Below are 18,738 nucleotides of genomic sequence, written 5' to 3'. Positions count from 1 at the left end.
CTCCCCTCCCTGCTCTAAACACCTCCTTATGGGAACTGTTTTAGCTTGCTTTAACCAAGCCTTACCATCAAACCTTGCACTGGAAGGGCCTGCTAGGGTTTTTTCAGATCAGTCTTCTTAAAGTTAATGACTTAATTGGAGCTGTAAACAGCTACTGGTGTAATAAAAATATCTAAACTTGGTCTGCCTTCAGCCAATTGGTTTATACTCACTATGTGTGTCTTTCACTGAAGTCTGTAGTGATTTGGTTTCCATGTTTATTCATTTATTTATGTTTACATTTGTATAGTGCACATACAGCCCAAAGGCATTATGGCACTGTTACTTGTGGCATACTTAGTTTCATAAAGGTTACATACATGTAATGGAGGCAAGTTACAGATAATCCAATAATGGGTACATAAGGTTACATATATGTAATGGAGGCCGGTTACAGAAATTCCGATAGCGGGTACATAAAGAATAAACAGTAATTAGAAATGAGCTATGTTTAGGATCTGTTGTCAGTATATTATGAATGGAATGTTGACTGAGTGACATGGAATGCTGTGGGTGAGAATGTTGATGTATGGTTGAGAGTTCTGTGTGAGTCAGTGGAGTTATGTAGCCTACCTGAGAGGATGCCGGTGCATGTTGCCTGGAGCTCAGATGAACTTGACATGATAAACCATAAGGATGTACTGAAACTTCATTAAAGGAACAACTGGAACATCAAGAGATGTCAGAGTCATCATTGGGAACCCAGAGCTTTGCAAAGTCCCGTTAAAAACTAGCATTGGAAAAGACAACAGTTTTGGCTTGTGTATACGTATTAGGCATTTTCCAGGCGCCATTTTGCACCTATTAATAACACTATGGCAGTGCCATTCCCATGCCTACACAAAAGCCAAAACTGTTAGCAGTGCCAATGCTTGTTTCATAATGATGCTAGGAGCCAGAGTGTCCGCTCCAGAAATGGCAAACAGATATCTCACATAGGGCTTGGGTTGCTGAGGTGCCTGTGGCAGAAATGAGCCCAGTAACTGTGCCTGGCTTTCTACCCTCAGCAGCACACTTTTTGAGACTTGGAAAATGTATCGACTGCCAGCACACCCCTATCGCGTCCATATCCCCAGAGGTCTACCCTTATCCTGAAAATACTATAACAGAATCCTTCCAGTGAAGGCAGGTCCCATTCACGGGCAAACAGTCCACACAGAAATGAAGGATCAAAATCAACTACAAGAGGACATGAAACAGTGAGATAAACACATTGGAGCAGCTTTGGGGTGAAGTACTGGAACTCCTGCAGACAGGAGGATGCAGCTCAAAGGCCAATTGGACATGGTATTCTGTTGCCCGATAAGTGACTTGCTCTGTCTCCAGGTCCTACTCTCTGCAAGTGAGCCTGCCATGCAATCTAGTGACCCAGCCCTACCTGCCTAGCATGACATCTGGCAGACTGACCCAGCACTCATCTTTCTGTCGCACAATAGCCTGTTGCTACCCCAGGGATCATAACTGAGTGAACAGAGCAGAGGAAGTGAGGATGTCATCACTTCCCCAGCCCAATTCCCTAAACGGTGTACCATACAAACTGCTAACAATCTCAAATCTGCAGCCAACCCCTGAGCCAAATGTCCGCCCGACCATTATATACACCACCTGCTGTTAACATCGACAGTTCCAAATTCAGGTGACATTCATAACGTCTTGGCAATTTGTAGGTTCAAACTAGTAGTAGCCCGGACAGATAAGCAACACGTGTTGCTTTTTACTACAGACATAAAATCAAGCACGTGGTGCTAGCCTGGGAGCTTTGCTGGGCAGCAGCTAGGGCCCAGGCATCATGCAGTGAGTCAGACATGATCTTCTCTCAGGCTCAGTCTTATTTCAAATTAGAGTGCCACTTTTTATTTTATTTTACACAGATAACATTACCGCTGTATACTTTATGAAATCAAATGGTGCAAAAGCATCATGACACGGTGTATGTGTTGATTCTCTTGGTGCTCCCTAGAGGCTGGTACGTCAGGCAGCCGCCTGCACGGCCTTATGCAAAGACCGGCCATTGTTCCATATGTTTTGTCATTCTTTGAAATGCTTCTGGTTTTTGGCAGAAATACCTGGAAAAATAACGCAGGCTCTTAAAACCCAAATCCCAGCGGAGCCCTTGATCACCGTTTGTAACAAACAGCCAATTTAAAAGCAGCAGGCTGCCGAAGCATTGTTTCATACTGGAGGGATTAGGGCTAAAATATCACTCCAAATAACTTTCAGGAATGGATGGAGGAAAGGAAATCTCACATAGATATGAAACTGATCTGCCCAAAAAAACGTCCTATCATGTTTGACACTGTCTGGCCGCTCTCCTAGTCCACAAATCAACTATGGGCCTCATTACAACTCAGGCGGTAAGGGGTTTACGGCGCCGTAAACAGCGCCGACCCTTACCGCCTGAGTACGAGGTCCCTTAGCGCCATGGCGGATTTAACACCTGCTTTTAGCAGGTGTTAAAATCCATGGCGCTAAGGGACCATGGAGTTAATTACGCCACCGTAATTTACGGTGGCGTAATTAACGCCTTCCCCACTCCCATTATGCCCTATGGGGCAAAAATGGGAATGGGGAAGGGTAAATGGGGATTGGGGATTTACCGCCCTGCCAAACTCGGAATGGGGCGGTAAGTCCGCCAACCACCATGGCGTAAACGTAGTTTACGCCATGGTGGTAAAGTCACGGCCCAGGCGGTAACTTACCGCCTGGGTCGTAATGAGGCCATATGTCTTCAAGAATACAAAGCTTCAGCTTGTGATGCTCAGGAAAGTGATCCCACTTTTCCAAGTTTGTGATGCTCAGAAAAATGATCCCACTTTTCCAAGCAAGCCATCCCATCCTGTATCGTCTATGTGCGAGCACCCAAATGGGAGAATCCTGCACAACTTGGCCAGATACTGAAATCCCTTCACTGACTCCCAGTGGAGAAGAGAAATCTTATGCACCATGTAAAGGACATACAGGGGTATAACGACACATACAAGTATCTGCCAAAATTATCCCATAACTACCACCTAGCCGGGAATCGTAGGGCCTGGTTCATGGAATTATTTGCGAGTAAAATCAGGAACTTGTACGTGAAATCGGGAACTTTCATGTCAAACTGCATGAGAAACACTGCTCGTCGATTTATGGAACCAATTGCATAGGATTTCTCTGGGACTTGCATGGAGCTTGCGCAGGCTCGGCACGGCTCTGCATGGCGTGGCTTGCGTAGGGGCCGCAATGGGGGATAGAATACACAAAATGGGGAAGAACAAGCCAGAAAGTGTGAGTTATGAGGGACGGACCGCAGGCAGCCCATAGAACGCCCACAAATGCACACAACAAAGCGTATTCGTGGATGTGACTGCGCAACCTCTTGCATGTAAAATGCCCATGCACTTGCCTCGAAATCTCTGCCACACGGAAACAGGCATATGGACTTGTACAGAGGAATAGCAACTCTGGAGGTGAGTTTGCATGTCGGATTTAGGGGTGCGTGCATGCAGAGGGTGCGTGTACACAGCATAGTGCAGGGACTGTTTACTGGGGTTCGCACACAATTTGACCGGGAATATAAATGCTTTCCATGAAACTGCACGCATGCCCTCGAAGTGCTGGTTACAATTACGGGGGACCCAGCAAAAGGTCCCCGAGATGCAGGCCCACTTGCGGGGTTCACATCGCACTGTTTGAATGGTGTATGTAAAGGTAGCTGTTCTGGCTGTTTTTGCTTTGTCTGGCGATGTGTAGGGGCGTGTTGGGGCATTCTGGGTGCGACTGGCACTTACTGGCATTTACTGTTACTTTGCGTAGTTAATTCCATGAATACGCAGGCTTGCCTTTTTTATTCTGCACGCAGGTTCGCGCAGTGTCGTTCTCGGCGCTTGGCAATTGCGGCAGATATCCTCACTTTTCCATGAATCGGGCCCTTAGATTGAGATCAGATTGCTACCCAGCAAACCCCAACAACTAACCCAATGCTCACTAGGGGACTACTCACCCCTCAACACGATTTACCTTTCTCCCTGGACAGACCATCAATGTGCCATTAATTGTGGGCACTGAGGATCCTATCTGATTATGGGAATTCCAATGGCACTCCTTCCCTCTGCTCCAACATCATGTGGATCTAGTGTTACGAAGTGGCCGCAAGGAGACATGATGGACAAAATACATTAAAAAAATAATTACATACATTAACAAATACAATTTCATAATCCTTATTTGATCAGTTGGGTATGCAAACTGAGAGTGTAGCAATGCTTGGATCCCTTAGCCATGCAGGTTTGAACCAATGATTGGTGCGCGTTTTCCATCAGCAAGTTTTCTGTTTCTTGTATGTGCATGCATTTTGAATCAAATCGTTTTTTCCCTTTTTTTTACATATAGATAGCTAAACGTCCCACCTTCTTCATTACACTTCATAGTGCAGTTAATCAATAAATGAAAACACACCATGCAAACTCCAACAACCTTTGATATAAAACCGTAAAACGCATGCAGACACATGCACGCATGCACACACACTTGAAGTACTTTTTCCTTTTTGACTTCGGCGTACCACCAAAACACTGAAACCATTGTTAATAAGAAAAATAGATGGGGTCTTCACACATGGGGCCTCATTACGAGGTGGGCGGTAAGGGATTACCGGCACCGGTAAGAGCACCGGTGCCAGTAATCCCTTACCGCCCTACTACGAGTTCCCTTTGCGGGTCCTTCCTTAACGCCTGGTTTTACCAGGCATTACGGACGGGACCCGCAAAGGGATGCCGAGGTCAATAAAGTTTACCGCAATTTGCGGTACCGTTATTGCCGCCTTCCCCCTTCCCATTGAGCCCTATGGGGGCTCAAATGGGAATGGGGAATGGCTCTGGTGAATGGGGAATTACCGGTCCCGCTGACCTCGGAATGGACCGGTAATTGCTCCATCCACCATACCGGAGTCGGAACGATTTTGGAGGAAGCCATGGCGCTAATAGCGCCATGGCTACCTCCAACCTCGTAAAGAGGCCCATGGTGTTTGGTTGTCATGTCAACTGGCAATGCTTGGATGCAATGGCCAATACACAATGCACAATGTCCCTCATTCTGAGATTGGAGGTAGCCATGGCGCTATTAGCTCCATGGCTGCCTCCAATACCGGGTCCTGGTCCGGTCTGGTTCAATGGGGACTTACCGGGTCATTCCGACCCTAGAGGATCCGGTAAGTCCCCATTCAACCAACCATTCCCCATTCCCATTTTTGCCCCCATAGGGCTCAATGGGAATGGGGAAGGCGCTAATAACGGACCTGAAAATAGCAGGCCCGTTATTAGCGCCCTGGTCCCTTAGTGGGACCCGTAAAGGACGTCTGGTCAGACCACATGTCCTTTACGGATCCCGCTAAGGGACCCCGGAATTGGGCGGTTTCCTTACCGGTGCCCGGTATCCCTTACCGCCCAACTCAGAATAACCCCCAATGTGTTACTTTAACTTTAAATGGCATTCCGCCCTTAAAACCAATGTTTGTGGGTCTTGAATTTGACCCATGGGTATTGTATGCTTGCTTCCTCAGCAGTGCATAGAGTTCTGTGTTTAAGTGCTCAGCTTCTGTTGTGTGCCTCCTTGCTCCTTTACAGGAGGTAGAGGCAGAGCAACGGCGTTCTCCCTCTGCTTGCCATGAACCGAGCAACTGGAGGCATACAGAAGAGGCTGAGCACATAACAGAGCGTGTAATAATGAAAGGCAGCAGGCGGTGGGAATCTGGCCCGCCACCTCTCATTATTGCGCTTACAGCGTAGACACGCTGACAGGACAGTAGTCAGTCAGCATGTCCACCTTGTGGGGGGAGGGTCATCCAGTCCTCCATGGTAGTGCAAGGTAAGGCTGCCAGCAGGTAAGGTTTTTAAAATGTTATGTAATGTGTCTGCATGTATGTATACATATTACATAACACATTACATCACATTTAAAAAACAGCTGCTCACACCGTCACTATGCACCACTACAGAGGACTAGATGGCCCTCCCCTCCTCTACACAACACGTGTTAATGTGGTGTAGATGAGTGTAGGGCCAACTGATCTTCCATGACAGTGGACTGTTTGGTGAGGGTGTTTTATTTTAATTTGATTAATGTGTCTTTTTGTAAGTATACACAAATTATCATGCCATATTTAGGGAGTATATGCAGACTTGCTCTATCCTTCCTCCCCCTTGCATGGTCATTGCTCCCCATGGTGCTATCCTTCCTCCCTCTGGTGCTGTCATTCCGCCCTTGCGCTGTCACTCACCCACCTGCTTGCATGGCAATTCCTCACCCACTGTGCTGTCGTTCCTCCCCAAAGAGCTGTCATTCCTCCCCTTGTGCTATTATTCCTTCCCTCTTGCACTGTGATTCTTTCCCCCCTCGTGGGCTGTGATTCCTTCCCACTTGTAATGTCATTCCTTCCCTCCTTCACTGCCATTCTTCATTCCTCCCATATGCTGAATATAAAATTCAAAATAAACAGCTACAAACATCAAAGCTATTGGCTTTGCCAATGTTTGTTTACATTGAGATCATTACAAATTCTATTTTCCATTTTACAGTTAAATAGTGCATTTAATCACATCAATGGCACGGCGTGGACAGTTTTACAATGAGGATAATGCTGTACACCACATTTTGTGAGGTACTCAGCCCCCACCTTTCCACAAAGGATTGGGATGATGTCCCCCTGACAATCAAACTCAATGAATGCCTTTTTTATGACATACATTTTAACAATCATTTTTTAAATGCAATTTTATTTTATTTATTGTAAGCGTAGGAGAGTTCGATACTTGGTTCCTATGGTGGTGTGAATCTGTAGGTTGGCATTATTGTCGCAGGATTGTGTGGGGCTGTTCCAGGAGTCTACAGGGGCAATATTTTCGTGGTACAGTGGTTTTCTAATGTGTCCCAGGGCCTCATTACGACCCTGGCGGTACAGAGTGAACGGCGCCGTAAAAGGTGCTGGCGCCGTTCACCCCGTACGCCCGCATTACGTGTTCCCCTCGCGGGACCCGGTAAGCACGCCTGGCACGCCTGGGAAAACCAGGTGTTCTTACCGGGTCCCACGAGGGGAAGAGGGATCAAACAACGGGCAATCTCGTAATGGCCCATGTCCGGGTCCTTGGAGGGAGGAATTACCGGGCCTTCCGAACTCGGAATGGCCCGGTAAATCCTCATTCCGAGGACCCGGACCCCGACGCGATAGCGGCATGGTTACCGCCGAACTCGTAATGAGGGCCCCAGTGTTTTAAAAAATAGGGCAAACTTTTCCCTAGTGCTAACTCCGTGCAATTTTGCACTTTCACTGGTGCAAAGTTTCTGTAATCAGGCCAGCTTGAATCGTGATAATTATACTTAGTGGGTCTTGTATGTCTGGTGGGATTTCAATAGTGCATAAATGGTGTTATGCTGCAGTGACTTGATCAGCGGATGAGGGTATGTTCTATATAGAGTGGAGTTATTCTTTCTTCCTTGTGATGTAGGAAAAAGATGCATTCCCAGTGTGCAGAACTTCAGAAAGTGCCTGTGCCTTCTCTTCTAAGTGTGAACATTCAGTAGAATGCATGGGAAGTAAACTTTAATTCACATGCATCCTACACGAATTGTGTGTACGGTGTCATACCACCATTTCTGCTCTTTAAGTTGAGGGTATGCATGTGCGTTTGAATGTGCGTCTGTGCACGGCTGTGCTTTTTAAATGACTCAATCGGTCAATGGTTGTTTAAAGCTACGATTGCCACCGTTCTTTGACAGCCTTCTGGAGGGCATGCTCTTAGGTAATTCCAAGCATCGCGATAAAACAGTTTACCTGCCTGTGGCCATTTATTTATTGTATTTGTTGGTAGTGCCCAGAACCGGGGGTATCACAGCGCTAAGAAGGCAGTACATAGTGAGTTACAGTATGGTAAGAACAGTAAGGTTACATTTCAGCATATACAGTTAGTCCTGATCAAACGTGGACAGTGGGCTGTACGAGTTACATGTATTTGTTAAAAAGTGAAGATATTTTCTTTCTTTCTTTTGTGTGAGTCACTGTATACAATATTGTGATTGTCATATTTGTGTGTTTATGGTAACATCCTGGCAGCCCTTCGTGCGTTACATATGACAACATTTTCAGGAAATTATTTACATCGCATAATTTCTTTTTTGTTCTTTGATAATTTGGTTATCTGTGAACACACGTCTGTTGGTTAAAGTGACTCACTGAGGAGAAGTGACTGTTGCTACGGCATTGAGTGCGTAGGGGCTGATAATTGCACCTGTCATTTGGAGGTTGAAGAGTCGGTTATTGAATAAGAGCAGCAGAATCGCTGCTGTGCTGCACACATGTCTGTAAGTAAACTACCAAGTCCTGGCCACAAAAGCTAGAATGCGGTCAGGATGCCAGACCTGTCATGGGAGCTTCTTGGCGGCTACACATTGGCCATACAGTGAGCAGGGGCGTAGCTTCAGGGGGCTTCTTGGGGTGACCCACCCCCACTGCTTAGTTTGCAGAACAATAAGTGCAGGACCCAAATATTTCCGAACATGCTTGTTACACATCGGGGCGGGCAGCTCCCAGTCCACTGTTGCCATCACCCGTGGGCGCCTCCCCACAATGTCAGGATATTTGGGGTTAAAGCTGCAACTCTCACCGGGTTGATGGATACGCTACTGAAGGCATATGTGCGTTTTACAGATATCACTGAACCTAACTCAAAATAACTCAACATGCTAGTTGGGTCTTGAAGTAAGGGAAATATGTCAGTGCTTTTTAATCACATCATTGCTAACATGTGGCTCTGATTAATAAGTGGCAAGTGGAACGTGTTGACCATCTATCCACAGAAAAAGAGCAAATGTGCTTTTCCTCCTATGGAAGATTGATCAGCATATTCATCAAATATCATAACTGAACTAATGAACTTCCCTGCAGCTTGATCCTTCGCTATAGGTTGGCCGACAGGCACTGCTCCTGTGCATTGACCTTTTCCCTGCCCTTTGCCCTGTGTTGGTGCTGCTGGCATGGGCGCTGTCCTGTCCACAAGCACGGGGGATTGGCTGCCACCTTCCAACTCATTGTTCTCCCTGAAAACGGATAACTAGCATCGCCCTGCCCACCTGAATCATCAGGGTCATGAATAACAATGAGCTGGCCCGGGATGCCGAGACCCTAGCCATTGCACACTGTGGTTGCTTGATGTTTGACTACGACGACTGACAGTTGAAACAATGAAGTTGCCAAAACACCACATTAAAATCAAACTGAGTCTGATACAATATGTGTGAGGGCTCAAAAATAAGCGCTATGGCTGAGCCCTGGCAAGCACCTAAAAAATTAATCACTTCCCACCCCTTATGTGTACCCTGGTATATGTTGAAGAGCGTCGTTTTTAGGTCTGTCGGTGGGCGACTGGACACTAAGGGCCTCATTACACGGATGGCGGAGAACCATGGCGCTATTAGTGCCATGGTTCATGCCGGTAAAATACCGGCACCGCCTTGGCAGAAAGGGGAATTACTGCCCCATTCCAAGGTTGGCGGAGCGGTAATTCCCCCTTCCACCATTGCCCTTCCCCATTCCCATTTTTGCCCCATAGGGCATAATGGGAATGGGGAAGGCGCTAATTACGGTACCGCAAATTGCGGTACCGTAATTAACTCTGTGGGTCCCTTTGCGGGTTGGTTTTTAACGCCTGCAAAAAGCAGGCGTTAAATTCCCCAACCCGCAAAGGGACCTCGTAGTAAGGCGGTAAGGATTTACTGGTACCGGTAAAATACCGCTACCAGTAAACCCTTACCGCCATCCGTGTAATGAGGCAAGGCTCATGAATACATGGTCAGGACTTAAATTTGACCATGTCTGTGTACTGCAATCTGTCATTTAGAGAGATAGTGACAGTTAAAAACTAAACAGCATAGAACAGTTAATGGGAAATAGGCCATGGGGAAAGTTCATCTTCTGTGATGCTTTGATGTTAAGGTTAAAATGTATGTCATGTTAAGTGTCCTGTATACTGCACACATTAGCACTTAGTGGTCTTATAGAACCACGCTTTATACAGATAGTGATGCATTGTGCCCACACCAGGAGTAATCCAGACCCACATCGGTGAAGAGAAATGAAAATCTGAGTCGTTGAGAGGGAAGGGGATGTGAGAATAGGTAAGAGATGAAAAATACAAACAAATGGCTAGATAGAAGGTTCTGGTGAAGTGTATAATAGAGGTCACTGTTGCCTGATCAGTTAATGGTAAGTTGATCACGTACAATTTGATCGAGAGAAGGGTGAAAAAAACCTGCCCATTATGGCAAGCAATATTTCATGAAGGCCATTTTCAGTAGAAGGCAGGTGTGGTACAAGAGTCAGTCACACCATGGTTGTGTGCTATCCTTCAGACGTGCTCAAGTGTGCCTCTGAAGTGTATAGGCTGTGTCCCAAGGCAAGTTTGGAAAACTTTATTCAGATAAATCTGGAAAGCAATATGGTGGCTCCAAGTCAACTGATCGAAGTGGCATTGCCAAGATTTGGCAATATACAAGTGTAAATGAGGCACAAAAAAGGGAGAAGGGAAGTGGAAGATGGGGAAATATCAATCCTCCTGATATCAAACCTATTAGTCCACTCGTTGATGTATGAGACTGAGTGGTCCCTGCGTAGATATGCATTTCCCATTTAATATAGCAATTTTTCCTACCATATACACCTATACTGTTATTATTATTGGGGTATTTATTGAGTGTGGACCTAGCTTCAGGAAGCAACAGAGCCCTTTACAAGTCACAGTGGGAAATACACTGTGAGGGAAGCAGAGATACAAGGCAGCGGGGAGGTAACAACTGTGGAGAGGCTGTGAAGGAATGACAACTGATACTGGTACAGAAGCCATGGAATTTGTGTTTTTTGTAAAATAGTAAAATTATGTGGCTTAATCCATCTCAGAAAAGTTGGTCTGTCAAACCAATGTGACCTGCTCTATCAGTCTCCTGATCAGCCGCCTCTGCTCTTCAGTTGCACAGATCAGGATCATAGGTTGCATGTGCTATATATGACAGCTGCTGTGACACCAAAGCCAATGCGACAGAGGCTGTATTTAAATTCTACACCTCTGATCCAAAAGTTAATAATTGTTAGACTATTCCTCTGGTGGCAGGATAATATCGAACAATACGCCATGTCTTGGTTTTAGTATGGTGAATGATAGTACACCATCATTAAAGTCACATTTATTTGTAATATACTCATGTCAACCCTTTGAGCCCACCTCAACTGTGCAAAGGCTATGTGGATTCACAGCCTGATTGCCTGTCTTGGTTAAGCAAGTAAGACAAAGGCAAGAAAGGTGTCTCTATTTGATTCTCTGGGAGGTTGGGTAATTTCTCTCTCTAGCCCCGGAAACTCTCATTAGGAGAGCTCCTGGGAAACATGCTTCAAAAAGGAACACAAGAACAAAAGGTCTAACCTCACACCACAGTGTTGAATACCAAAGGGCCTTTGAAGCTGCAGGCTTAGTATGGGAGCAGACTTAGAATAGTCAGACAGAGCAGAAGGGACTAGAGAAAGGGATCTTCCATCTTGGATTTCTGTGGCCTTCTCTTCCCTTCCTGTCACCTCCACTTCTTGCAGAGAAGAATACTCTGGTTTTGATGCAAGAAGGCAAAGTAATTTGTCATAGCGACAGAGCTTTGAACCCTTAAAGTGTACTTTTATCCAATACCCTGGGACTTTTTACCCCTATAAGAGAGGTGTCTCCCACTGCTTCCTTGATTGATTTCACACTTTCAAGAAGAACAGATTTTGTTTGGAGCCTGTTGGGAGATCGATCCTTTCTAATTCCATTTGCTACCCAAGGTGAAGACAGGTGTTTCATGCAGAGGGGAGCTCTGCCCCTAACCATCTCCAGGGAACATTGTGTGTGACATCTTTTGGATCAAGACCTGCACTCTCTGCCAGTTGAACATGTATCCATGCTCTCCACTGGAGGTGGACACCTGAAGGTGCCATCTAGCCTCCTTAGACTGGGAGTGAAGAGGACAAAGATCTATCTTGTCTGACAGCCTCTGTTTTGGGACATGAAGTACAAGAGAATCCAAAGTAGCTGTCATGTACCAAGTTGACCATGTTCAAATGCCTGTGAAGCATTCAGAACCTGCTGTGCTGTCTTTGGCACTCTCTTCAAACCTCAAACCACTGCACCTCGAACCAGTCCACAGCTGCATCATGCCAGCAGAGTGTGCCATCTACTGCAGCTCGAACAAGAAGTTGACCACTGCGGATGTGTTTCAACTGACCTGTGCCCAACAGCACCTCAGACCGCCAGGATCTTCACGTGGAACAGACTGGACCTCAATTCTTACCGCTGGAAGCATTATTACCCAGCTGTACCCATCACATCTAACCAGCTTGACTGTGGAATCTTACCTAGTTGACTCTTCGGATTGTACCATTCCCATTATGCATCGAAAATGTACAGAGTTTCAACTCAAATTCAACTCAAATACGACTTGCCACCTTGATAACTGCTACTCACTGCATCTGAACCTAGCTGAACATGCCGGCACAGTGCTGAGAAGCTCAGCTCAACATTGTTGAACCACCAAGCAAAAATAAGATATCCAGCCCCTTAACACCTTTCTCTAAAGACCTTGGGCCTCATTACGACCCAGGCGGACTTCGCGGTGCTAAATGCACCGCGAAGCATGGCGGAAAGCCGCCGATAGCGCCATGGGGGTTGGCGGATTTACCGCCCCATTCCGACCTCGGCGGAGCGGTAAATCCCCAATCCCCATTCTGCCCTTCCCCATTCCCATTTTCGCCCCATAGGGTATAATGGGAGTGGGGAAGGAGTTAATTACGCCACCGTAAAATACGGTGGCGTAATTAACAACGAGGTCCCGTAGCGCCATGGTTTTCTCCGGCTGGTAAAACCAGGCGGAGAAAACCTCCATGGCGCTACGGGAACTCGTAGTATGGCGGAGAGGTACGCCATGCACTACGCTGGCGTAATACCCTCTCCGCCAGGGTCCTAATGAGGCCCCTTTTCTTTTAAAAGTAACATTGTTGAAACTTTCTTGCACTTCACCCCATATACAGTATTCAGAGTAATTTCATAGGAATTTTCTGCTTTTTCTGTGTTCTTTCCACATGGGTGGATTTTGCTAGAGAGTTATTCGCATATTGGTGTGTTTAATTAAAAAAAAAAAAAAATATATATATATATATATATATATAGAACCTTGAATGGGAATGCCTTTATTTTTGAATCTTGTACTATTGCTATTGGGTTGCTAGTGAATCACATTCATACCCCTCTTGAGTATAATCTGCCCGTAGCTCACATTTCCACAAAAGGTGAAGGATGCATATCTCGTGACTGGGCCTGTTTCACCTTTATCATTGGGATTACTATTGGTTTGTAACAGTGTGAAGGCTGAGTTGGCGGTTTAGCCACTGCTCACTCTTATGCTCCTGCACAGCTGTAATCATTTTGTCATGGGGGATGGCAGGCTGTTACAAGGGGAAAGAAGGGAGGAAACAGGGGGGATCAGATCCCTCAGTGTAAGGGTAGGTGGGGAGTGGAATGTGCAACGTCCTAGGTGTTAGGCAGCAGCCATTCCTTGAAGCCTTCTGTAATAGTGGGAAGGAGGGCACTGGGCGCAATGTCCAAGATCTGATAATGTGGCCTCAGAGAGATTCTCTTCCCAAAGGCTAACCTCACCCCCTGCCAGATAATCGGTAAAGGTGATCAGAGTCCAGTGAGAAAGTGCCCATGTGGATCTGGATTGAACAGAGTAAAGAAGCATTGCAGTCACTTTGTAGAAAGACAGGTCTATTCAGAGATCACAGAGCTGGTATCTTGCCGATAGGTATCGTAGGTGCATGGTGCACTACACTGTACAGGAAAGGAATCATTGGCAGCAATTAAAATCCATTGCTCACAGAATAAACACAAAATTCAAAACAACAAATAGTCAGGCACTCTTCAACCTTTTGGTTCCAATGACTGGTATCTTGAAACAGGAAAACCCAAGGTGAATAATATATTCCAGAAGTGAGAAGACCCAACACTAAGGTGGAAGGAGTGCCCACAGATGGCGATGCTACACCACCTGGGTCAGATCCTGGTACTATCCAAAGGGAGGGGCAAAAGCAAGGACAAAAGCAGTGCAATTCATTGCAATTTATGAGCAATACCTATGGTTACAAATAGAGGGAAACACATTCTCACAGGTGACCTAAAAACTGAATATGAATGAGATACTGTCAAGTAGAGCAAATGAATGTAAAAGAGGCAAAGTAGAGAGCAGAGGACCGTATCATACTAAGACATATAAATTGATATTATTAAGGAAGTGTGAGGGGCCAGGATGTAGAGGGCACGGCAAGGACAGCAGCATGTGATAGTGTGAAAAACCCCATTCACGGATGACTTAAACCTGAGTATAGGAATGAAATACTATCAAGTAGAGAAAAGGGATGCAAATAAAGGAGAGAGGCGCAGCAAATAGAGCACAGGAAGTGCACGCCAGGAAGTGCCCATAGCAGATGGATCAAGATGTTGTTCGCAGTCATAGCTGAGCTATCCACATACGCAGCCTCAGTAGCAAAACCATGGGCCTCATTACCCGGTAGGCGGTGAGCCATGGCGCTATTAGCGCCATGGCTCATGCCGGTAAAATACCGGCACCGCCTTGGCGGAAAGGGGATTTACCGCCCCATTCCAAGGTTGGAGGGGCGGTAAATCCCCTTTCCGCCATTGCCCTTCCCCATTCCCATTTCTGCCCCATAGGGCTCTATGGGAATGGGGAAGGAGCTAATTACGGCACCGCAATTTTGCGGTGCCGTAATTAGCTCCGAGGTCCCTTAGCGGGTTGGATTTTAACGCCTGCAAAAAGCAGGCGTTAAATCCCCCAACCCGCAAAGGGACCTCGTAGTAAGGCGGTAGGGATTTACCGGTACCGGTATTTTACCGGTACCGGTAAATCCCTAACGCCATCCGTGTAATGAGGCCCCATGTGTCAAGAAGAAGTAAGTGACCTAGAAGGGGATGCATTGAAGCCGGATGATAGAACAAAGACATATTCAGAACTGGAAGGTGGAAGGTGTGCATTTTGGGAGAAGAGAGGATAGAAGTAGTGTGATATGGCCCATCCAGTATGCAGGAACAGGTGAATGTGAAACTGCCTGCGAGGAAGCGGAGATACGAAAGTGTATTTGGAACACAGGGATACACAGATCTAAATGAGAACCGTGAATACACTAAGGGCGGGGAAGGGAAATAAATATAGCTGAAGTGAGAATGGAGATGACTAACCCATAGTTCTATAGAAGAAGAGATGTATGGAAGCTGCGTGAAAGGAGGCTGTAATTAACAGAATTTAGTGTCAGGGAGTGGAGGGAGTGTCTGTAGTGTAAGTTGCTAATTAGTTAAGTTGAGTCAAAACGTGTGGGCATGTAATTTGAGAAGTCTCTTTGATGCTTATGAACCTCTTAGGATGAGGGTAGTGTAGGGGATATCTGTGGTGCAAGTTGCTAATTATACTAAGCGAAGTCAGAGGTAGGGCATTAATGTGGACTAAAACAATGAAGAGGAAGCAGGTGCCATAGGTCTAAGCCCTTTCATAATATGAAATGCAAGAGCTATGGGGAGATCAACAGTAGATCACACATCACATGGAAATCTGCAAAAAGTCGACAATGTTGTGCCATAGTGTGTAGAAGGGAGGAAGGGTAAACACTAATCTACTCCTCTGACACCCCAGAAAATAGGTTATAGTAACAGTTGTTGATAGGTAAAGGGCAGGAAAAACTGCGTCCTTGGTCTGGATTTAAATAAGGCGAAAAGGTGTAAGGAGCAATTAAATAGGAACTACTAAATGCGATATGACTTCTAATGGTCCTAGAATTTTAGGACGAGAGATGTCTTGAATATCTTATAAATGCTGAGCCAAATAATGATTTGTATGATGTGCATAGGAGAAGGGCTTGGTGGGACGGTAATCGCCTATTGGATGGGTCTTAATCAACTCCTTTCAAGTAGCATCTGTGAAAGGAAGGTACTCACATCTTACCGTGCCATAAATTAAATCCTTCCATTTCCTAATCTGGAGTACCAACCGATGAGCTCACCGGGATGCCTGGGAAGAGGTAATTAGGTACAGTCATACATATATCTACACAGTTAAGGGGTATCCAAGAGTAATAAGATTGGGATAACAAGTAGGTGTATGGGTCAGCTTAAGCATAGGGTACCCAGGGTGCAAGTGGCCAGGAGAGATATGTAGGGCTGGGAAAGGGTTGAAATAGAGGAAAAAAACCTGATTTTAAGGAGAGAAACAGTAGGCGGCAGCAAATAAGGGAAGGTCCTTGCACAGATGAATGTAAGGTTTGCGGAGGACAGGCAAACATGTTAGAGAAAATCCAGTGAATGACCCACATATGCATGCAACATGTACAGGGCAATGGTTAATGGTGAGATTTTGACGAGGGAGCAAATGTGATGCCGTGCCCCCTTCTGCAGTTTCTATGTCTTTTGTGCAGCATGGCTCTTCAGCCATTGTCGGGCAACCTGAGAATATGTGGGTTTACCTGGCACAACGAGTGGTGAATATTTTCCATTTCTGTCTGGCGGATGTACATGATTCCGCATATTTGATTTCCACCTGCCTTGTGACTATACCAACACCTACCCGGGTATTGCGTCATCTATTTGGGATGTTGCACAACAATTCTTTGGTAGAGGATTCTGACATACAGAGTTCTTTTTCTGTTTATGAATATTGTAAGTTCTGGATGGACACAGGCCGCAAATGGAAGAACATGACTCGCATCATCACACATGATGTTGCTCCTGATGATGCTTTTTATCAAATGACTTGTGACACGGACTTCATTGGCAAATGTCAACACCTCGGTTTGAACCATGAGGAGCAAGGAACTGAACTTGAGCAGCCCTTATGTGCATGACCAGCAAGTGTATGTTTTGATGTATCTAATAACATGACATACTGTTTTAACTGCCAGTCACCTGAACCATGTACCTATTCATATAGTCCTGCTTATATTTCGGGTGGCCCCTATGTTTTAACACACCTTTGCTTAATGAAGTTTCCCTTACAGCCTGCTAATCGCCGGTCAACGCGAGCTGTTCATTATACCGCCCTGTCACCTGATTGCAATTCTGATGTGCATTTGTTGTCTGAAGCTGAAGTTTGGCGTTAGCCATTTCGTTAATAGGGATTTGGGGTCTGGCTGCTGGGGGATATACGACCATGATTAAATTAGCTTGTTTGGTAGTGAAAGGGCTTAATGAGACTTCACAAGCTTTAACAGAGTTATTGTTAGATAATAGATATTTTAGAAGAGCTATTTTGAAGAATAGGGCTGCTATTGATTATTTGTTTTTGAAGCATAATTTAAGTTGTGATGCCGTAGAAGGGATGTGTTGTTTTAATTTGGAGCACCATTCCCATTCCATTGAAAAACATATTAGTGGGTTGAAAGATCTTTGGTGGGATCAATTGTTTGTGTGGATTCCCAAGGCATTGCATTCTGTTTTTATTTGGATTGTTGTGATTTTAGTTGTTTTGATTTGTTGTTGTTGTTGTATTTTGTGTATTCCAAATTTGCAGAGGATATTCCATAGTTTTTGGGAACCTTCTTTTCACCCTTTGGGTTATGGTAGTTGATTGTCCAAGGGGTGGAGTATAGTGCGTCTGCGAAAAAAGTTCTAAAACAACATGGCGCAGATGCGCTGCCATTTTGGACGTTCACTTCCATCACTGCAATAAATGCTTACGTTTTTGTGGGCTAAGTAAGTAAACATGCATTTCTGCAGCGGAGTCAAGATCACATAAGGATGTCAGAGGGACAAACTGTGGGGAATAGTTGTTGTATTGGCCGCTGAAGGACGAGCTGTTAGGCAGAATCATATGCAGTACCCTTTGGGACTACCACACACAATTGAGACTACAAGTGACAGTACAGATTCACCTTTGGTACAAGCCTGTACTACACAGTAAAGTGGTAGCAATGGCTGAGCAGCCAGACTTATCTCAAGAGTAAAGTGAGCAGTATCAATAGTTACACAAAGGACAGCAATTATTATGGTTCAAATAAACACTGACTCAAGGTTTCTGAGTTAAAGAATATACATTTATTTACACATTCATTTGTAAAATAGTTCACTAAATAAAGCAGCAGAAAAATCACACTCTTAATATACTACACAACACCCAATCAATTCTGGACAAGTTAGGCTCAAAATTAAGTATGAGCAAAATGGCACTCCGGCAATTTAAAAGGGAGGGAAAGACAAGGTTATACAAATTTAAGCAGCTCCAACAAGTAAGTAGGCAGGGCAATATAGAAAGGCTTGCTACACTGTGGATTCAAATCAATAGGCCTGGGCCAATGTTAATGGTTCAGAGTCTTTGCAGAGGATCACACAGTTCAGAGTAGTTTGCGGTTAAGTCTTTGCGAAGATTTCGAAACGAGGTTAGTCGAATGAAAAGTTATTTAAAAGAGTAGAGAGCTCGCGGTTTGACAAAAGATTTCAAACACTTTCACCGCGGTCGGAGGGAACGAACAATCGGGTTAGAACAGTACCTTAAATGAAGAAGAAGGCTCTAGCTGAGGTAGAAGTTCCTGGCAGATCCTGCAGGTTCACGGTTCCTGAAGCGACTGTCAGACTGACACAAAGTAGGAAAACTGGAGGG

Source organism: Ambystoma mexicanum, chromosome 1q (assembly GCF_040938575.1).
Source record: "Ambystoma mexicanum isolate Mex_15411 chromosome 1q, UKY_AmexF1_1, whole genome shotgun sequence".
Lineage (NCBI taxonomy): Eukaryota > Metazoa > Chordata > Amphibia > Caudata > Ambystomatidae > Ambystoma > Ambystoma mexicanum.
Note: the sequence above shows the minus strand (reverse complement) of the source record.